The following is a 7,530-nucleotide window of genomic DNA, read 5'->3' as shown; positions in this document are numbered from 1 at the left end:
AGGGATTTTTAGGACAGCCAATAGTTACTTTCCTGCAGAAGAGATTGCAATTTATACTATACAATATTATATATACTTCAGAAAATATATAATAAAAAAAAGGTTATATGTCCAAACAAGTTATCAGAATCAGAATTAAGTTAATCGGCAAGTAGGTTTGCACATACAAGGAGTTTGACTTGATGATGGTGCAGACAGAAATAGGAATACAATAAAATAAAGTAAAATTTAATAAGATCAATATATACATAAGTAATATACAAGTTATTTCATTGTACTTGCTGTTTCTTTAGTGTCATAAACAAGCAAAAGAAAATATATTATTTGGCCATTTGGTAGGACCAAGTAGTGACTTTTAGAAGCAGTAACCTTGACTCAGTATCTGTTAGCTCAACTAACTATTACATATATTTTGAGCAAATGTCAATTTGATTTTAGTCAACAGGAAATTTTTGGCTCTACTTGCTGTTCCAGTAGGGAATAATTAAGATAAACTGTCTCCACGTAGCTGTGCATTAGCTTGTCCCCACTATCTGTGGGTTAGCTCAAATCAGCCTAGCTGTGCGATTATTAGTTTGTGTTAGCTTGACTTTGTCTACTATAGGTTTGTGTTAGCTCAAATCCACAAACTGTGCAGCTAGGTTTATCTTAGCTAGACTGCAATAGCTTTGTGCTAGCTTGAGTGTGGCTAGCTTTTTTTTTAGCTTGAATGTCGCTAGATTGTGTTAGCTGATTGTGGCTAGCATTATTTGCTCAACTGCGACTAGTTGTTGGAGTCAAGACTCGAGGTAACTGTTTTTTTATCAACACATGTCAGTCATTAATAGCTTGCACTGAGAGACATGGAGAGGGTTTGTTAAAGATGCACTGCACAAGTTCCAGAGTTTTTGCACAAGTTTGCCCCTCTGGCAGTAAGTTGAAATGACACCAGTCTTTTGGACGTGGATGGAAGAAGAGGAAAATTTCTGCCACTGGGACTGCATAGGTCTTTGTTTAGAGGCGTAATGTCTTTAGGTAAGAAAGGTGTAAATATTAAAGTCAACCTGTAATATCTCACTAATGCATTGATTATAGCAGAGCCAGGTGAACGAGAGTGCAACAGCCACTCGCACGCCCAGAGAATACGACCCAAATCCCTCTTTCATGAACTTACTAATGGAGCCTAGAGACGGAAACTCATTTTACACGTAACGGGATATAAGGGAGAGAGAAAAAATCTATTTAATTTTAAACTGCAATGCTCATTTGAGGTCTGAACCTTTAGTTTGACTATTGTGAACATTTGCTCAACTTTAGGTAAATGCAACTATTAACCATAATAAATGTATAAAGTATAGCTAAAACTTTTAAAATTACTGTATATCCCTGGGAAAAGGAACAACGTTTTCAGGACATTATTCGTCCATATTGAAAACTTTTGTTTAAAGATTTGTTATAGAGTACCCACATCTCTTCCAAGCAATGGCTTATGAATTATTTCAGTGTAATGAAATGATGCAGCAAAAAAACAACCAAACAGAGCTTCTCATCAGTTATTAATGTTATAGTTCTAGTGTATGTCATGGATGTTACTGCACCTCTAAGCATCAGTACTAGTTAGTTATTGAAAAGCTTGTTTTCCTGAGACGAGTCCTGGCATTTTTCTTGTACATTGAGAGATAGTCCCCAGCTTGCTGCCTGTTAAAATAAAACACTGCTTCTTTTCTGTCAGGACGGATTTGGCATTGGAAAGCTGGCATGATGGTTTAGCAAAAACAGCATCAATGTGGACCAAACAAAAGCTGATAAAATGTTTCTGAATAACGCATGCATGTGAAATGTTTAAATTGTCTTTAAAATCTTGGAGGTACCAAACATGTAGATGAGCTATAGGCAGGGGTGTCAAACCCATTTCTATATTGGGCCACTTTGGCATCATGAAGTCATTAAAAGGGCCGTTGCACATGTATAGAAACTTTTGATTTCACAATTTCATTTCAGTTCACATAGAAGTATAAAAAATCCACTGCAACAAAAGTAGGACCGCTCAGTTTATACAGTTTATCTGCAATTTTTTATTTATTTTTTTGATAATCTATTTTGAGGTGAGTTGCACTTTAAACTAATTTTTGCATCACTTTCTTTTTGGACATTTCTGGGTTGTTTTAACGTGTTGTGGGAAAACCGACATCTAGTGGCAGCATGCTGTTACTACACCGTAAAAAAACAACAACAAAAAAAAAAAAAAAAAAACATTTGCTACAGGAGACACGGTTTGAGCAACTTATACAATTTAATATATGCCTCAATTTTATGACATAAAAGTTTTTTTTGGATCATGCGGGTTAGATAAATTGCCTTGATGGGTTGGACTCTGCCCCGGGGCTTGAGTTTGACACCTGTACTTTATAGGAAACATCTCACGGACAGACATAAGTTCAGTTTGTAGTTCACAAAAAGTACAAAACGTACCAAGCAGCTTGATAAAAGCTTTTCCTCACATTTCTTCATGATGTCAAATGGTTGTTCATTAGAAAACTGTAAAAATATTATAGCGGTTGTAATCAAGAGGAAACCTGAGACACTAGAGACAGGGCAGAGATTGAAAGCTTAGAAAAAGCTGTGTAGAAGTGGTTTGCTGTGGGCGAAGCGTGTGATGTACCAGTTAAACAAAGATGATGACGACGACAAATGTTTCATGTCAGCTGCTCACAGCCATGTTCCCACCACCACACATCTGGCAAGCTCATCTGTTATCCGTTTCCAACCCTGTGGAGCATAACAGAAATTTAAGAGATGTGTGTGAAATTCTTGTAATATTCTGTCAAGGCACAACAAATATCACAACTTCACCAGTAACAATTAATATAAAATGCATTTAAAACAGAGCATATTTACACAGTTTATATACACATTTAAAAGGGTAAATCTCTCCCACAGTGCTGGTAAAAAGCAAAAAGCTTCCCTCAATCTACACTGATGAGGGGGATGAGAAATCCTCCACCTCCAAAGAAAAAAAAAAAAAAAACGATAAATGGTGGAAACCACCAGGTTTCACCCTGGTAACTCCTATTTCAGCCTGCCGTGGATTAGCCCCCCACTCCACTGCTCATCCCCATACTTAGCCGTGTCTCTTGGAACCACCCACTTCGGTGGCATTTTCCAAAATGTGTCTGAGGGCGGAGGTGGCCTTTACATTGGGGTGAGTTACCATTTAATGAGAAAGTCAGCCCATGACTTTGTTTTGGGAGTATGAATATAAGACATTTCGTCTAGTCACTTCAAACTGCGAAAGACGAGGTGGAAATGTGTCCATTTTCATTGCCACCCAGCTAGACTTTACTACATCTCCAGTCAGAGAAAACATTTTAAAAGCTAAACAAAACAGGGCGGGACGAGTACTAAAGTTTAGAAAATATACATCTAAAGTTCACTGTTAGAGAGCAACTGGAAAGACTGACATCTTGGGGTCACCAAGTCTCCATAACCATTACACAGCATCCACCAACTGGTTGTTTCAGACCCAGAAAAAAAAGTCTTTGTTCTACAAGAATGAAGAATATTTCATTTGTAAGGTCAGGCTGCCATAACAATTGTGAATATGAGGACTTTAATACAAGAGCCTTAGTTATTGGACATATGACTTTTTCTTTTGGCTCATGTGGGCCGGATAAATTGCCTTGATGGGCCAGATTCTGCCCCCGGGGCTTGAGTTTGTCACCTGTGCTTTAGAGGAAACATCTCACAGACATAGGTTCAGTTTATAGTTCACAAAAGTACAAAACGTACCACGCAGCTTGATAAAGGCTTTTCCTCACATTTTTCAATAATGTAAACCATTACACAGCATCCGCTAACTGGTTGTTTCAGACCCAGAAAAAAAGTCATTGTTCAACAAGAATCAAGAATGTTTCCTTTGTAAGGTCAGGCTGCCATAACAATTGTAAATATGAGGACTTTAATGAACACACCTGGGACTTTAACTGTTATGTTGTGCTTTGATAAGAGAATTCTAAGATGGTTTTTTCAGCAAAATAAAACAAAATACATCTCGATCAATTCAATTCAATTAATTGCAAAAAAAAAAAAAATTAATCCCAAAGGCAAATTAAATGCTAACGTAACCAATATGGGTTTCTTCAGCAAGTTGTAGATGCTGATGGCTGCAGGCAGGAAGGTAGCGGTCTGTCTTACAGCGAAACTGCATTAGCCTCTGATTGAAGACACTGGTATACAACAGTCTGATAAAGAGGATGCTTAAGGATGTCCGTAACGTTCTTCATTTTATGAATTATCCCTCTTTACAGAGCCAGCATCCTTTTATAAGCTTGAGCTTCTTTCATTCACGTGCTCTGATGCTGCTGAAATGAAATGAAATTTATTCGAACATGATACAAATATAAAAATAAAATAGTGCACAGTAACAAGAAGTGCATAAGAAAGAAGAGAAAATACAGATTTTTTGTTTCAGTTAACATATCATGCTCAAAATGGGGTAGGAAGAAGTGAGAACTTATAAACTCCTACCCCTAAACCTGCTGAAGTCATTGAGGACTGATGGGTGTTACTGGAACAATGCAGGAGGTGCTTGGATGCAGTACTCTGAACAGCCAGCATCTAAAAAAATACATTTTATTCCTGGCAAAGGGTGTCCATTATTTCCTTTTCTTATGTCAATTACTTGCTGCTGGACAACTATCAAATCAGCAGTTTCTCCAGGATGGTGTAGAGGCACAACAGAACATTTTTAGATTATTTATCTAAGTCATATGCAATGTTCTGCTTTTCTGAGAGACTGAATTTTGTATTTGTAATAAGCCATTTTCATCTACATTTACAGAAACAAAACCTTAAAATGCATTACTGTCCCATATATGATTTGTCTTGAACTGAATTAAAAATTTGCTTTTTGACTATAATCTAATTTACTGAGATCGAGCCGTTTGTATTGGAAAGACTGAGGCAAACATTTGAGCTCTAGAAATAAAAAATAAATTAAAAAAAACATCAAAATGCTGCAGAAAAAGAGCACTTCCATTTCCTTTTGTCCTGGTTGTAGCTTTGCCAAATGGATAAATAAAGCCAAGTAATGATACTGTTAATGTCTAAACAAATGCAGCTGCCTTAGAGTTATTCCCTTCATCAAGCTGAATTATTCATAGGCACCTTCCTGCATCCATGCCAGCCTTCTCACTTATAAAACACAAAGTGCTGCAAAATGCCTTTTCCGTTTCCTTTTTTTTTGGGGGGATGATAAACGATGAAGTCCTCGCCGGCACCACCTTCATCATCTTCAGCTTCATTGCTGTTTCTGATTAGCTGCCTAATGGTGTCACACGTCATTATGTTCAATCATTGCGGGAGTCCCCATCATCCTGGCTGCATCCTGCGGCCGCAGCTCCGGCGGAGGAGGGTGAAGCCATGCCTGGCTGGGCTGAAATGACGGCTCCGAGAGTGAGACCGCCAGCGAGCCGGGCCCGGACCGACGCTGGCCTTTGCTGCTTTTGTTTGCACAACCATCACCTTTGAAACAGCAGGTGGAAAGGGCAAAGAGTAAAAAAAAAAATGTATATAACAGATGCTCCATGGTACACAACCACCAAAGTCATAACCGTTGAATCTGGCACGGTGTGGTCAAAAGGAGTTGCTCGGAACCATGATTGGATGCCACCTTTGGCATTGCTGATAGCGAAAACATTTAGCTGCATTATAACAAAGTGGAAGCAATCGGGATCCACAGCAACTGAGCCGAGTAAAATCACAGCAAGGTCAATGGATGCTAAGGTGCCAAGTTTGCATAGGTCACAATATCTTTTCAAGCGATGGCCCTCTATGTGGCCTTCCGATTAGCTCGGGAACAGCGCAGAGAGTTTCATGTTATAGGAACGGGAGTAACAAATCCTTGTCCTCTTGTCGAGCAATCAAGCTGGCAAATCTGGGTTTGGCACTCACCAAGAGAATGGCTCTTATCTGACCGCATTTGGAGCAGAGGGGATTTTAGTGTGGCTCTTTTATTCAAGACGTGGGCTTGGCTCGTTAGTTCTAGGAAAAGGAACGCTTAACGCTTCACCAGATAAAGGCGTGTTGGAAACTGTCATGCTACTGTGGGGGAATATCGTGGTGAGGGTGCATTTCTGTACCAACGTGACAGCGCAGCAGTGCAGAAAGCAATATCGTTAAACTGCAGAGTTTGGTGCAGAAGTGTTGAACTCGACTGGGCTGTGCGGGCCTCAATTTAGCACTTTTGGGATGAATTAGAAGAGACTGCAAGCTGAACTTCTCATATAAAAACACTCTGTTCTGCTGAAAAACCCTCCATTGTGACCTAAGCAAAATATATCTGTCAGAGGCATATATTTTTTCACTCTACAGTGTAAGATTGTTAGCCAACATCACAAGCTGATGACTTTTCTCCTCTCCAGTCTGAGGTTTTTTTTCTTTAAGATGAGGTGGTTTTATGATGTCCTAGGCAGAGACGACGCAGCCTTGTGAGGTCAGCTGTAGCAGAAGGTGTTTCAGCTGAGCAGCCAAAGTGTGCAAGACAGAAATGCATGAAATTACCCAAAGTCATGTGGAGAATTGACTGTGAAGATGCAAAAGAAATCTAAATCTAATGTCAAGTCAAATTTACGTTTTTTCCCCCACATTGTTTTGAGGTTCTAAACAAAACAGCATCATTCAATGTAAAGCACAAATTTCATGTTTAAGAGCCCAAACAATCTTCATGTGATATAAAACAGGTAGTGTATTAAAATGTATGAGTCTTCTCACTTTTAACACTGAATCCCAGAGAAATCCATGTGTTGAGATTTTTTTTCCCTCCTCCCCATGCCTGGCTCTCTGTGCCAGAGAAGTGTCTTTGTTTGACTGAGAGTAGTAGCCTTGTATCGAGGCTTCGCTCTGCACCATCCTTCAGATCTCAATTTTCAAGATTTGTGAGCCAGAAAGTGAAAGAGGGAGAGAGAAGATAATCAGAATGAGAGAGGCAGCGAGACAGAGAGGCAGACACAGAAGATGAAGTGACTATTGTAATTATATTAGGACGTGTACGGGGCAGAATTTTCTTATTGATAACTTCTAATGTAAGAGATGAAGGGAGGAGATAACATTTTTTTCCCCAAATAACTCCCATTTTAACTTCAATTTCCTACTTTCTTCTATTTTTTAATAGAAAAACCATGTGACTTCAAGTTTCCAGGCAGGTTGAAATGAAATATTTAGGTTTGATTCGTGCTGATATTGCTCATTGATAAATCAACGAAGTTGCATGCAAACAATCCTGCACATGAAATATTAGATTTAACGCTTTAGTTAGTGTTTTATGTGTTTATACTACAGTGTTTGAACAGTAACAAATTTCTGCTGTTTTTTCTTTGTCTCTTCAATACTTTAGGTCATACTGCTGATATCAAAAAGGTAACCAGACAAAATACAAAATCACATTTTTAAGCGATTTAATTTCTTTAAAGGGGAAACATTCAAATCCTTGACGTGTGGAAGAGTAATTGCCTTATAAACCTAATAAGAAAATATTTCTGAAAATTAATAGTA

Source organism: Fundulus heteroclitus, unplaced genomic scaffold, assembly GCF_011125445.2.
Source record: "Fundulus heteroclitus isolate FHET01 unplaced genomic scaffold, MU-UCD_Fhet_4.1 scaffold_190, whole genome shotgun sequence".
NCBI classification, from domain to species: domain Eukaryota; kingdom Metazoa; phylum Chordata; class Actinopteri; order Cyprinodontiformes; family Fundulidae; genus Fundulus; species Fundulus heteroclitus.
The sequence above is the reverse complement of the archived record's forward strand: the minus strand, read 5'-3'. Positions refer to the sequence as shown.